General features: G+C 42.1%; 1 long non-coding RNA gene across 1 annotated transcript; it reads right to left on the bottom strand.

Moving 5' to 3' along the window:
- Positions 1-5557: 5557 nt before the first annotated feature.
- LOC118997424 (uncharacterized) lies at positions 5558-12678 on the bottom strand. The gene is made up of 3 exons (XR_005068664.1): positions 12573-12678; positions 7599-7695; positions 5558-6218 (listed from the first exon to the last, which is right to left on the bottom strand). It is a non-coding gene; the product is annotated as an uncharacterized LOC118997424 (long non-coding RNA).
- Positions 12679-14465: the final 1787 nt, after the last annotated feature.

Raw genomic sequence — 14465 nt, 5'->3', positions numbered from 1 at the left:
GATGGAAGGACATAAGACACCAAGAACCTGAGGGCAGTCTTTTATTTCTAGCCCAATAAATCTTACCAGTACACTTCATCCTATGTCTGGGGCCCTGCAATGCTTTTCTTGCAGCTCCATGAGAGGACCCTGTTTTCACTGGCAACATCATTATTCTTTTCTCCATGTCTCCAATCAATTTTTTCTTTAGTTGTTTCTTATTTCTTGAAATTTTGAAGATAATGAGGAAATGAGGATAACAAGACATGGTAAAAGGGCTGTGAATATTAAGCCTGAGGGAAAAGATTAACGTGGATAATAAATGTATTTAAATCTCTAAGGGATGTCCCCCTGCCCTGATAATAAACCTTTCTTTACGACGGGTTAAATTTAAAGAATGAGGAAGATAACTATAAGGAAATGTGGATTATAACATATGCAGTACATGCGTGTATGTGTGCATTCCTGACTAAAGGAGACATTAATGGATGGTATAACCTACAGGAGGTAGTGGCATCTCTGCCCTAGACACCTTGGTTTAGTGGAAAAGGTATTCTAAGGACTTAAAGGGCCTGGTCCGAGTCTCATCACTTTAATTTACTAACTGTATGGCCTTGGACAATTACTTTAGCACTCTGAGCCTCAATTTTCTCATGTGTGAAATAGGGATAATATCTACTCTATAGGATTTTCTGCAAGAGTTAGTGCGTTTCTAGGACTATAAGATACACTGGACCATAAGACACACCTAGGTTTCAGAGGAGAAAAATAGAAAAAAAATTTTTGAAGCAAAAAATGTGGTAAAATATGTAATAACCTATGACCTTGCTCCACCATGCCCACCCCACAACGAGCCAGGTAAGCTACATTCGGACTATAAAATGCATCCCCCTTCCTCCAGATTTGGGGGGTGCATCTCACAGTGCAAAAAATATGGTAAATGGAACAATATAATTGTGAACTATAAATTACTATAAATGAGTGAAGAAGTTTTATCTGAGCAGCTCTTCAGTGGAATGAGTTGAGAGGTTTCTGGTGAGGGATCACAGTCTAATGGGGGCATTGTCTCTTTCAGAGAAGACCCCGACATCGGTGTCCTCTCTGCAGTAGCTCATCCTCAGGCTCCACGAGATTTCCTTACCTGTTGTGGTGATTTGGTGACACACAGGTCCTCTCCAGCCATAGCGACAGAATGAGGTAAGACATGGTTTCCACAAGGTGGTCCCATTTTATGTGTGGGCCATAATACATGTAACCAGTGTCTAACTCAGGGCATTTAGGTTATTTCTAGAGTGAAGTGGGACCAGAAGTATTTTCTATAACATCAGTCCCTCCTAATGGGGGAAGATTAGGTAGAATTTCTGGCCTCCTAGATTGAGGCAGAAAGGGAGAAATTCATCCTACTCTTAGAAATATCTTCTGCAAAGAATGATAATTCTGCTCTTTCCTCTTCAGCCCAGTGGTGTGCTGGAGCCAGTGAGTACTACTCCTCAGCAGTCAAGTATTCAATTTTCAAGAATTTTAAGAACTGGTTGTGAAACACAGCTGGTATAAACAAAGTATGTAAACTTACTACTAAATGAATTATCTTACAAAACAAAGACAATACTCAAAATTTATCACTTCCTAAGGTTGTTTTTTGCTACATTTTAATTCTGCCTATTGTTTCAAAGTTATTTACACCTATTGTAATTGTATGGTTGGAAAAACCCTAACAGGGACCTTATGTACGTACCTTCTTAGCTCCATGCTTAATGGTGTCACATTTCTAGCTTGAAATAGGTCATGGTGGGAGTATTTATCCCACGGAGACTGACAATGCTGTGGATGGGATCAGGGGCACCTCCCAGAGTCATCTTTTAAACACTGACCAACACACCATTCCTTTAATCCATTTGTCAAATACTTTGGTTAGCACTTGTAGGGCATCCAAAGTTTGAAGCTGTGGAGGTAGTTGGCAGTGCAGCTTCTGAAATCAGATTCTGCAAATTTGAATTCAAATCTTCACTATTTACTGACTGTGTGACGTTGGACAAATTACTGACCCTTTTTGTGTATCTGTAAAATGAGAATAAAAGAAAGACTACCTACCCCATAGTATTGCTTTGAACAAACAATGCCTAACACAATGGATGTATTAGAATTATTTTAATTTAGATAAAGTTTTAAATTATGACATGGAAGCCTCTTTTTTAAGATTGTATTTATTTATCTTTAGAGGGGAAGGGAAGGAGAGAGGGAGAGAAATATCAGTGTATGATTGCCTCTCATGCATCCCCTGCTGGGAACTGGCCTGCAACCCAGGCATGTGCCCTGACTGGGAATCGAACCGAGATCCTTTGGTTCACAGGCCCAAGCTCAATCCACTGAACTATGCCAGACAGGGGTGGAAGCCTCTTTCTAGTGCTATCATACTAATGATTTTTAAAATCAGATATCATTGTTGAATTTTGTCAAATGCCTTAATATCTCATTGATTAAGAGTTTTTCCTATGACATGTTAATGTGGTGAGTTACATTGGAGAATTCCTAATATAAGAACAACCTTAAGTCCCTGGCATGAATTTCACTTGGTCATTATGCTCTATGTTCTTTTCTTTTCTCTTCCTTTCTTCCTTTGAATTTATTGGGGTGACATTGGTTCACAAAACCATAGAGGTTTCAAGTGTACAGCTCGTCAAAAACATCACCTGTGTGATACACTGCGCACTCACCATCTCAAGCAAAGTCTCTCTCTATTGCCCCTTTCCCCCCTTTTCCAACGTCCATCTACCCCCCACCACCCTTTCCTCTGGCTATCACCCCAATGTTATATGTTTTTTTGTTTGGTTAATCATTTTACCTTCTTTCTTGCAGCCCCCCAAACCCCCTCCCCTCTGACAGCTGTAGATCTGTTCCATGTTTCTATTGCGTTTATCAGTTTATTTTGTTCATTAAATTCCACACATAGCCCTGGATGGTGTGGCTCAGTGGACTGAGAGCTGGCCTGCAAACTCAAAGGTTGCTTGTTTGATTCCCTATCAGGGCTCATGTCTGGGTTGAGGGCCAGGTCCCCAGTTAGGGGCATGCAAGAGGCAACTGATTGATATATCTCTCATACAGGGATGTTTCTCTTCCTCTCTTTCTCCCTGTTTCTCTAAGAATAAATAAGTAAAATCTTTTTAAAATTTCACATGAAAAGTGAAATCATATGGTATTGTCTTTCTCCAACTGGTTTATTTCACTTATCGTAATTATATCCAGGGTTATCCAAGCAAAAGGTAAGATTCCCTTTTTTCCCCGGGGGAGGCAACTAGTACTCCACTGTGTAAACGTACCCCCGCTTTTTACCTGTTCATCTACTGATTGGCATTTGGGCTCTTTCCAGATCTTGGCTGTTGTAAATAAGGTAAATAATGCTGCAGTGAACACAATGTTTCAAATTAGTGTTCTGGGTTTCTGCGAATATACTCCCAGAAGTGGGATCACTGGGTCAAAAGGCAGATCCATTTTTAACTTTTTGAGGAAATTCCATCCTGTTTTCCACACTATTCTTATTATGCTGATGGATTTCATAAACTTGTAATTTATTTAGCCAATTTCATCATTATAAATAAGTTATCTTCACAGTTTTCTTTTGTGCACTTTTGCAGGTTTTGGTGTCAATGACTTGATGACTTTGTTAAGGTAATCAGGAAGCTTATTTTTTCTGTTCCTATAAACAGTTTCAGTAGCCTTCAAAAATATCCGATTGCTGCAAGTTTAGAAAGAACTTGTGGAACTGGAGCTCTTTGTCAGCTTCTCTAACAGTTCTCAAACTTGGCTGCACTTTGGAATCAGCCTGAGTGCCTCTGAATACATTCTGTTTTGATGAGTCTGGCATGTGGCCTGGGAATGGGGGCACATTAAAACTCTTCAAGTACCGATAATACGAAGCCAAGGTTCCTAACTATGGCGTTTCTTTTACTTCTCTAAGGATATTAGTTTAACTTGGTTTCTGTCTTTTCTTTAATGAATTTTAGTGATTTCTATTTACCTGGAAAGTTATCTTGCAGACTTTCAAAGTGATTGTCATAAGATTTTGCAAAGTACTGTTGCATAATTATTTTTATTTTTTTGTGGCTGTGATTATTTCACTTTTTATTTGTTCTTTTTTAGTCAGTTTATTGGGGTAACATTGTTTAATAACATTACATAATGTTCAGGTGTACAGGATTATAATTCAACTTCTGTGGACTCTACTGTGTGCTCCCCACCAAAGTCTAGTTTCCTTCCATTACCATACATTTGGTCACCTTTACCCACTTCACCCTTCTCCCTCCCTTCTTCCCTTCTGATAGATACCATTCTGATGTCTGTGTGTTTGAGCTTGTTTTCGTTTGTTGTGTTTGTTGTGTTAGTTTGTTCATTTTTGTTTTATGGTCCACCTATGAGTGAAGTCATACAGCTTTTGTCCTTTTCCATCTTACTTATTTCACTTAGCATAGTACTCTCAAGAGATTGTCACAAATGGCAGTGCAGTATTTTCTCTTTTTTCTTGCAGATTAGTACTCCATTGTGTTGTGTGTGCCTTTATCCAATTGTCTATCAATGGACACTTAGATTTACATTTTTTATTTGTGATAAATAGTAGTCTATTTTTTAAATTTTTATTTATTTATCTTTAGATAGGGAAGGGAAGGAGAGAAGGAGAGAAATATCAATATATGGTTGCTTCTGGTGCATCCCCTGCTGGGAACTGGCCCCTGCTGGGACTGGCCCCTGCTGGGACTGGCCTGCAACCCAGGCATGTGCCCTGATGGGGAATCGAACTGTGATCTTTTGGTTCGCAGGCCCATGCTCAATCCACTGAGCTATACCAGCCAGGGCTTATTTTATTGGGTTTTTAAAGGCTCAGTTCTCCAATCTAGGGCACATGCCTGTGTTTTGGGCCAGATACCCAGTAGGGGGCACACGAGAAGCAACCACACTCTGATGTTTCTCTCCCTCTCTTTCTCCCTCCCTTCCCCTCTCTAAAATAAATGAATAAAAATCTTAAAAAAATAAAGGCCCTTTTATTGAATTCATTTATTAACTCTTTTAACTATTTTTGTATTTAATATTTTTTTATGATCTTTATGCATTTTCCATTTCTGGTCCTCCTTAGGTTAATTTTGTCTACCTGCTTCAGACCTCCTGAGTTATTTCATTTGTATTTATTTCATGTATCATTATATCTTTTTGTTAAGTAGTAAAAAGTATTTCCTATTAACTTTTCCTATAACAAATAACTGTGCAGTATTTATTAATATATACTACTTACTACTTTTATTTTGTTTTTTAGATTGTCTACAATTGCTGCTTTAATTTCCTTTTTGACCTAAAAGTTATTTTCAGAGGGCTTTTTGTTTTATCAGTTTCTAAGTGGACAGGCTTATTTTTGTAACCATGCCTTGGTTTGTGGTTGTCACAGACTTGCTTCTGTATGAACTGGACAATCCCTCGACCACATCCACTTGATCTTAACTGAACATGTGTAACACCAGACACTTACAAAAGGAAAAGCAACTGACATATTCAATTTAATAGACAGAAACATTAGTGGCACCAACTGCCATTCCATCCCAGGCAGATTGATCTTTTAGCTTGAGCTGCCTTCTAGGGAAGGAAGCACTTGAGACTCAGCGCCCCAGAATCCCAGGTCTGTGATCAGGTTTAAGGCTCTTTTCGTTGCTTTTTTCACTCCAAGATCATTGCATTAAGCAAGTCAGCAAACTTTCTATAAAGGGCCCAGATAGTCAGTATTTTAGGCTTTGTGTGTTGTGTTACTAACATTGCAAGGAACATACTTAGAATAAAAAAATTGTTCATTGTTTTAAAAATCACATTTAAATGGGCATGTTATAGTTTTATTTGCCACATCTGACAACCATATTTGCAGGCTGTATAATCTCTGTGCCAACTGCTTAGCTCTGCTACTGTAGAGGGAAAACAAACACAGATAAGACATAAGCAAATGAGTGTGATTGTGTTCCAGTTAAACTTTACTAAAATAGTCAGTGGACTGTATTTGGCTTGAGCGCCATAGTGTTTGTCCACCCCTGCATTAGACCAGTAGATTTCAGTGATTAACACGCATCAGAATCACATGTGCGATTTCTGGGCCCCAGCTCCGGAGTTTGATTCCGCAGATCCAGGGTGAAGCCCAACACCCTGTGTTTCTAATCGAATTCCCAGGTGATGCTGCTACTGCTGTGTGTGGACCGCACTTGGGAGTACCACTGCATTAGGAAAAAATGACTATTAATTTTTTATTCCTCAAACCCACGCAGAAGAACGTAAACTTATTTCTTATTATTCACTTAGAATTTCAATAATCCTATGAGTCAAAAACTTTAAGTGCTGAAATTTAAATATTCACATGGCCAAATCTTCCTGACCATCAGTTAGGGCTTCCCTAACATACATGGGCTAATTACCAAAAGTTACTCCCCCTCAGGGTAGGATTAGAAAAAGGCAGCACTTCCACTGAGTTTACACAGCCCCTCAGGAAGGGGCACAGCTTGGTGAATTGAGCACTGGCTTGATTTCTGCATTCGCTCTCCCTCCAGCAGTCTTCTGGCCATGCGCCAACTACAGGACACCCCTGGGGGCTGGCTGATCAGAAGAATGTTATCTACAACTTACCCAAACAATACATTCGGTATTGTTTTACTAAACGTAAAATACTCAGTAAGAGTTAACACCTTTTCTCAAAGTAAAAACAACAAACAAACACTATTTTTCCCCTTGAATGTGACGTACCTTTTTCAGCTTTATTGGGATATAATTGAAAAATTTGTAAGGTATTTAATGAGTACAGTGTGATGAAAAATTTCAGCAACTGACCCTTATAATCTTTTTCTCATACTTCAAGGGGAGAAAATAATCATAGTTTTAAGAAATCTCCTTTATACAGAAATTTAAGAATTTTAATGCCTATAGTGTGGTGAATATATTCTGCACTGTTTGGCTTTCTGAAGTTTTCTTTATATCTAATATATCAACACTCTAACATATCAACACTATTTTGCAAATGTTCCATAACCCTTCAAAAGGATACATTCCCTCTATAGAGGTGATAGAGTTTGAAATGTATCTGCTTATAAATGTGTACTTGTTAACATTATCTACATGTTAGAAGGATTCTCTATATCGTTACTTATCCCCCTGACCTAACGACTTGGGATATAGTATAACCCCCATGAGGTCATGGAAGAAGTTCTAATGCATGATTTTATATCTATATCCCTGGCCTTTAGCACAATACATGGAACATGGTAAGCACTCATTTAATTTTTTTACAGTATTTTTTATTTTAGAGAAAGGAGGGAGACAAACATCAATGTGTGGTGCCCCTCACGCACTGCCTACTGGGGACCTGGCTGGCAACCCAGGCGTGTGTCCTGACTCAGAATTGAACCAGCAACCCTTTGGTTTGCAGACCAACGCTCAGTCCACTGAGCCGCACCAGCCAAGGCATAAGCACTCATTTATTAAATGAAAAAACTATTTGGGGCTGTAAAGTGGGGTGTAATGCAATTGTCCCCAGTCCTCCATTCAAAAAATGAATTTTTATCCTTTTTACTTTCTCCCTGTTGGACTATAACTGATCCCCTCACCTGCAATCAGCTGTAATTGCTGCATTTCTTCCTGAAGATACACTTCTCTCTGACACTTAAGTACCTGTGGCAGGTTCCACTCAGGCCTTGTGTTGATCTTAAACATAGAAAAACAATTATTGAAAAGTTATAAACTAAAATTTGATGTGCTTTTCTCTGTGGGTGATTCTTTATGTTTATTTATTTTTGCTTTACTTTTTGGCATTCTCCAGATGTTCTACAAAGAACAAGCATCTTTCATAATGAAGAGAACAAAGAAAATTTACAATTAGAAATATCAGTAATTTTTCTCTCTGGTATTTTCACTCTCTGGTTCAAATTCTACTCATTGAGATTACACAGAAAAAGTACCATAAATTCTCACTCTGGTGTAGCTCTGTTTTGGGCATCCTTCTGCAAACTGAAAGATCGCTGGTTCAATTCCTGCTCAGGGCATATGCATGGGTTATGGGTTGGGTCCCCAGTTGGGGGAGTTTGAGGGACAACCAATCGATGTTTCTCTCGCACATTGATATTTTTCTCCTTTTTCTCTCCCTGCCCCTCTCTCTAAAATAAATAAATACAAATCTTTATTTTTAAAAAAGAAATTCTCTTTTCTAGATGGAAAAACCATTAACATTTAAAGGGACCTCTCAGATTCTCCCTGAGTCTTCCCTTTAAAGTTTCCTTCAAAGTTTGTCACATGCATGGTCCTTCACCACCTTGTTCGTCTCTGAACATAATCCCATTGGTGGATAATCATTTAAAATAGAGCTCCAGACCGGATGCAATATTTCAGGTACAGCCTGATCCACAATAGAATCTCCCTTGATTCATAATACGGTTCCACAATCGCAGTCTACAACAATAGCACTGGCATTTTCAGTGCCCACAACACTGCTGACATTCATGAGAGTTTACTGAAATTCCTGTCTTTTCCATTCCTTTGTCGCAATCTGTTTTTATACAAGTAGGTAACACCTATACACAGCTCTTTCACCTGCACTTTGCCTGTCCTCCCTCCTCAAAGCAGGTCCAGATGGTGGCCCTAAGGAACGGAAGTGTCCTGGTGGGCTTTGAGCAGAGCTCCGTTTCCACTCAGGCACTGCTCTTTGCCCTCTTCCTAGGCCTCTTCCTAAAGCCTTGCTATGGCCATGGATGGCCTCATCATCTTCATCACCTGGACAACCCCAGACTTAACAGCTCCATGTATGTCTTCCTTGGCCACCCATCCTTCCCGAATATCTGCCTAATCACCACCACTATCCCGAAGATGCTGATCCACCTGGTGGTCAAGAACCACACTCCTTTGCCTCCTGCCTGACCCAGATAGAGGCTAGGTTTTGTGTGGGTGTGGCTAAGGGCATCCTCTTGGCTTCTATGGCCCTATGCTCATTATGCTATCTGCCACCCGCTTAGCCACGCCCAGATTGTGAGCCAGCATGTCTGTGTGAGGCAGGTGAGTAGTGCCTGGTTCTTTGGGCTGATCAATGGCATCCTGCTTGATTATGACTTCACGGTCCATTTTTGTAGAGAAAACTACATAAAAAGCTTCTTCTGTGAGACCCCCATAGCAATCACCCTCTCTGTGGAGACCCTCCATTTAGTCTGAGGGTGACCTTTGCTGATGCCACCACGGTGGTGGTGCTCAGAGCCACGGTGCTCATTGTCATCTCCTGTGCCCACATGCTGGCCTCCATTCTCAGCAGAGCCTCCTCCTCAGGCGGGGTGGGGGGACTTTCTCTGCTTGCAACTCCCATCCGATTGTGATCATCTTTTCTATACCTTGGCCATGTTCTCTTACGTGAACCCCAGCAGCATACATGGCCATGACAAAGACAAGCCTTTTTTCTCCTCTACATCATCATTACCCCCATGTGCAAGCCCATCATATCTTGTTTTTTTAAAACAAGAAAATGAAGAAGGCCATGATGAGGGCCTTTGGGAGGGCCAGCCTGGCCCAGGCAGTCTGTCTGGTTAGAAGACTCCTTCGGGGGAAGGTCCCTCCTCTGTCCCCACAGTTGGCTAACTCTCCATGGCCGAAATGTTCCAGGAAAGGACATTCATAGCTTCCTTTCTACTAGCATCAGACCTGGGAGACCCTGTTGATGTTCTTGTTTTATTTTCGTTTTTTTCACTGTTGTTCAAGTATGGTTGTCAAGTACATTCAATGGGATCTTATAAATACACAAGTGCACTTAATTCATTTTATTTGTATAATGCTTAAACCTGCTATTCCCAGCCTGTTTTGCACAGACATTTATTAGACTTTTTTCTCTTTCAACTTAATCACTTCAGTCTGCTTTTCTTTCTCATATTCCAATCTCATATTCTGAATATTCCCTCATCTACCCTGCTCCTGTATGAGAAAAAATAGGGGAAGAAGTAAGAAAAAAAGAATTAGGGAGCAGGACAGACATTAAGAAAGGTCAGTTAGAGAAAAGAAGAAAAACTAAGGACCAGCAGTCTGAAGTCTATCTTCTTAGCCTCTACTAACCTTTTGTGGGAAAATCTCTGGCGGCATTAAATCGCTGACACTGCAGTTGGTTTGTTTACCTCTGTGTGCTGTTGGGGAAGGGCAGGTGGAAGAGGCCAGTGTGTCAAAAACCCTGTCTCCCAACTCCTTTAGTTTCTTTAAGTAACTTGACTGCTTGATCCTTCCCTTTAGATCCAAGTAGTAAGTGACTCTACTGGTCAAGTGACCAGTTTCCTTTCCTCTTATTCATACCCCAAAATAACTCCTCTCCCTAATGCCTTCCTTTTTCTCAATCATCTTTCATCTCATGCCAGCTCAATTCTATTCCGCAGGTTAACCTTACCTCTGCAGGTTAAATGGGCCTATTGCATTCCCTGTACTTTAAGGACTACCTCTTCACACTACCTCCAGCACTGCAGAAGCCTTTCTATTTGCAACCCTGACTTCCCAGGTTTCCTCTAGCTTCTCTTCTTAACAAAACCCAGCATCCTTTAAGAAGGGTATTATAGTTTTAGCTTTGAGTTCCCTTCTTTTGAAAACTGCATCTTTCTCATGCCCATTTCATAACAAGATAGGAAAAGGGAACAGGTACCAATAAGATGAACACACCTCATTTAAGATGCCTTCAAATAGATGTACTACCCTTTCCACATCCTCCTATCATATTCTACCGTGTGCAAGGACTTAAAGCAGTAGCTTCAGTCCAAATTGGCGAACCTCTGATATCAGAGGACACATGAGAAGCACTTTTTTGAAAGGTGAGAGAAATGAGACATCACTGTAATCAAGAAAAAACAATACGTGCAGAACCTAAAGATTTCCATTATCAAAGAAAAATTGCACTGAAGTTAAATAGACAAGAAAGACTTTAAGCCTATTCTAATAGGAGGCTGAACTCAACTCTGCTGGGATTTTTAGAGCTGCGGGGGGGTTGGTGGGTGGGATGGGAAGGGTTTCTTAGGCCACCTGTGTGTGGCAATTGATCTTACCCAAAGGAAATAACTCAGTCTCTTATCATTTCACAGACACTAGGAAATCAATCGGGGTCCTATCTTCCTTGAGGACTACATTTCAAAGGGATGGCTCCCAGGTTGGTGAGAAAACATTCCCTGTGTTTTAAAACAGACAAGAAGCTTTTAAAGATTTATGTACATTTCGAAGGGGCAGAGAAGGATCTACAATTACAAGTAAATGCTCTGCGAAAGAGTCAGGGGCCCATGGTTAATAAGAACCCTGCCTAATTTTAGTCAAGTGTAAAGAGGGATGTTAACATCATCTTAGTCACCACGGAGAGCAAAAGAAGTGCTTATTCTTCTCCCTAGGACCTCAGCTTCTTCTCCAAGTTTGAAAATTCCTGTTTCAACGAGCCTTTAAAAGAAAAAAGTGAAAGAAAAAATAAAAGGAAAGGAATAAAGGAAAAGGAGTGGAAAGGATCCTTTAAAAAAAGTTTCATGTGAAATAATTTCATGGCACACATTTAAATGCCCAGCACTGTTGTTTGCTGACGTCATACACGAGACAGTTCTAGCTTTTAAAAGCTCTAACAGGACAGACAAAACCAAATAATGGTAATACAAAGGACAAACATTTTAAGAGGCCTATAAAAGGAACATTGGATAATAACAGCAACTCACATTTATTAAGCACTTATGTTCTGACAGCTTTACATTAATCACAACAAAACCCTCGAAGCATTAGCATTACCTCCATTTTGGGGAAGCAAAGATGAGGGTCATAGAGGTTAAGTGATTTGCTCAAAATCACACCGCATTTCAAATGGTGTAGCCACAATTTTAACTGGGCCCCATCTCCAAAGCTGGCACAGGTAAGGAGGTCCAGTAACTGTCCGGGAAAATGGGGCCGGACTTATCTAAAAGGTGATATTAGAACTAAGCTTTAAGGAATGAACAGTGAACTGTAAGGCAGAAAATGGGGGAGTTATAAACCGGGGACGAGAAATTACGGGCCAGAACTGCCTGATTCGTCGTTAAAATTATGCATTCGAAGTGGATGGCGGAGGGTGAATAGGAACGGGAATGCTGGAAGACTCGGGCTTTGTGACTGTACCACGGTCGCCTCAAGGGCGAGCGCTTTCTGGTTCACGGTCCCGGACTCCCGCCAGGCGGGAACCGACACCAGGGGAGGGCTCTCGCGCAATGGAAGCCGCAGCCCCGGACGCACCTCCCTTTACCGCAGCATCTGCCCTGGTTGCGGGGCCCGAGAGACACAAGAGGCGGCCCCGGGGACCGAGAAAACCTAGGTAATAACCAGAAACTTCCCTGGAAATGCACGCCCTTTCCCAGTCCCTCATTGCCGCGATCCGGGCTACCCAAACTACCCAAGAAGTGGTCCTGACCCAATTACACCAGGAAAGGAGAACGTGCTCGGCGCTACGAATCTGTGGCCAATCAGCCTTCCAAGGCCGCTCGGATCACCACCGTGGCAACCAATGAGTGCCCTCCCCACGGCCGCCCCTCCCGGCGGGATTGCGCGACCCCCTCGGAGAAACCACCTCCTACCTGCTATTTTGGGAGATTGGGGCAGACCGCCCCCTCCCGCCCCGCCCCCGCGGGAGTTACGGGCGGGAGGTTTGGGATCCGGTCGCAGCGGAGTGGAATTGTTGAAATGCTGCTCCCTTTTGGAGGAAGACGTGATGGGGATGGGGCGGAGCAAGGCTGGAGGCAGGCCTGAGCTGAGATGTTGCCAATCACTTCGAGTCACCATGGCTCCCAGTCTTGTCCACCGATCCCTAGCCTGGTTCTTTCAGGTGACAGCCAGCCCCCTCACCCCCCTTTTTAGAGAATTGCATAACGGTGGGGTTCCTGTAACCTCTTTCGGACAACAGCAATGTTCCCTGAGCTTCCTTACCTCCCCTCTCCGGTTACCCCACTCCAGAAAGTCTTTCTGGGTTTATTTATTTTCGTTACTTTCAGAACCTGTGCGTTTTCCTACGACTGTACTTTCTTACTTCTCTGTCCACCTGCTACCCCGACCCTGGGTCTGATTCGTTTTTGAGTCCTAAGCATCATACCTGGCCATAGGAGGTGCTGTAGCGCTACTCCCCGATGAAATTTTAAGCGGAATCCTGATGTATTAACCAAATAAAAGCAAAGGTGTGCTAGTAGGAGTGAAGAAGGAATGTCCAGAACCCTGAGCCTGCAGGCAAGCCCCTGAGGCACCTATTATTAGTTACTGACGTGAGCGGAAATGTTCAGTTTAATACAGAGAAATGTGGTTTACCCGAGACAGGAAAATCAAACATCTGGAGCCTTTAGGGACATCCTTAAATCTCATCTTTTTGGACTTCCAATCTGGCTACATAAACATGTCTGTTTTTATTTTCCAGTTTAAAGACCTAGATGTCTGTCTGCCTCTTCAGATGAATTCCTCACCCTCTTCACCCAGCTCTGGGTTTAAGAGGCTGACCCGCGTGGACCACAGGGTAAAAAGATCCCCTTACCTCTGGCGTTGTATTGTGTCCAGTCAATGAGTAACATAGGTAAAAGAATGAGTAAAAGATCAAACGGCAGTAGGAGTGTGAGTATTTAATGCTCTGTTTCTTTCCCTGTGGGGTTGTGGCAAGCTCACTTGGGTCCCTTTGGCTAAGATCTCAGCTCCTGTCGGCTGGCCCTCTTTACCTAGTTCTCTTAAGTACGGCCAAGTTCTGGAGCTGCCATCTCCCATTACCTGTGTTTGGAGGGGGAGAGACCAGGCTCTAGGGTTACCACATCCAAGGCCAAAATTGTGGGAAAGGAACCCAGGACAGTTCTCCATTTCTAAGTTCTGGAACCGCCATCTTCCCAGACCTTTTCATTCTTAGCCCCTGTAATATGCCATTCAGGGTACTGTATCCCCTGTGTGATTTCCCTACACCCTGCCCACACCTTTGTAAATAATCCCTTGTTAAACCCTCCTCAAACTATCCTGATTTGAGTAAGCCATCTCTCTCCTGGGAACACCCCGATACAAGAACATTCTCTCTTACTGAGGAAATGGAACACATGGCTGTAGGACAGTGAGCCTGGGCTTCGACGTTAGAACGGTCTCATGTCATTCAGTCGTTCATTCATTTGGCAAATGTCCCACTGTCCAATTAGCTGTGGGAGACATTTTAGAGAATGCTGTGGCACATGGCCCATTCTGCAAGAACACTCTTCTCTGCCAACAGGGGTGAGCCCTGACTACCAAGTTAGAACCACAGGACACCCACCACCACCACAATCAATGCAGCGAAGCTGGATCAATTAAATACCCTTTCCTGGGAATTTGGAATTGGTATGCAGTGGGGATAGTCATTTCTGGGCTGGAACAGGCAGGCCCTCCATCTATGGAGTACTTAACCTTTTTCCATGTGTGAAAAAGCAAAGAAAGTTAGCAGGCAGGGAGAACAGGTCGAAGTCAGAGGACAGCAG

Source organism: Sturnira hondurensis, unplaced genomic scaffold (genome assembly GCF_014824575.4).
Source record: "Sturnira hondurensis isolate 20B ecotype Veracruz unplaced genomic scaffold, ASM1482457v3 Scaffold0013190, whole genome shotgun sequence".
Taxonomy (NCBI): Eukaryota; Metazoa; Chordata; class Mammalia; order Chiroptera; family Phyllostomidae; genus Sturnira; species Sturnira hondurensis.
This window is presented reverse-complemented; position numbering and strand designations above follow the sequence as displayed.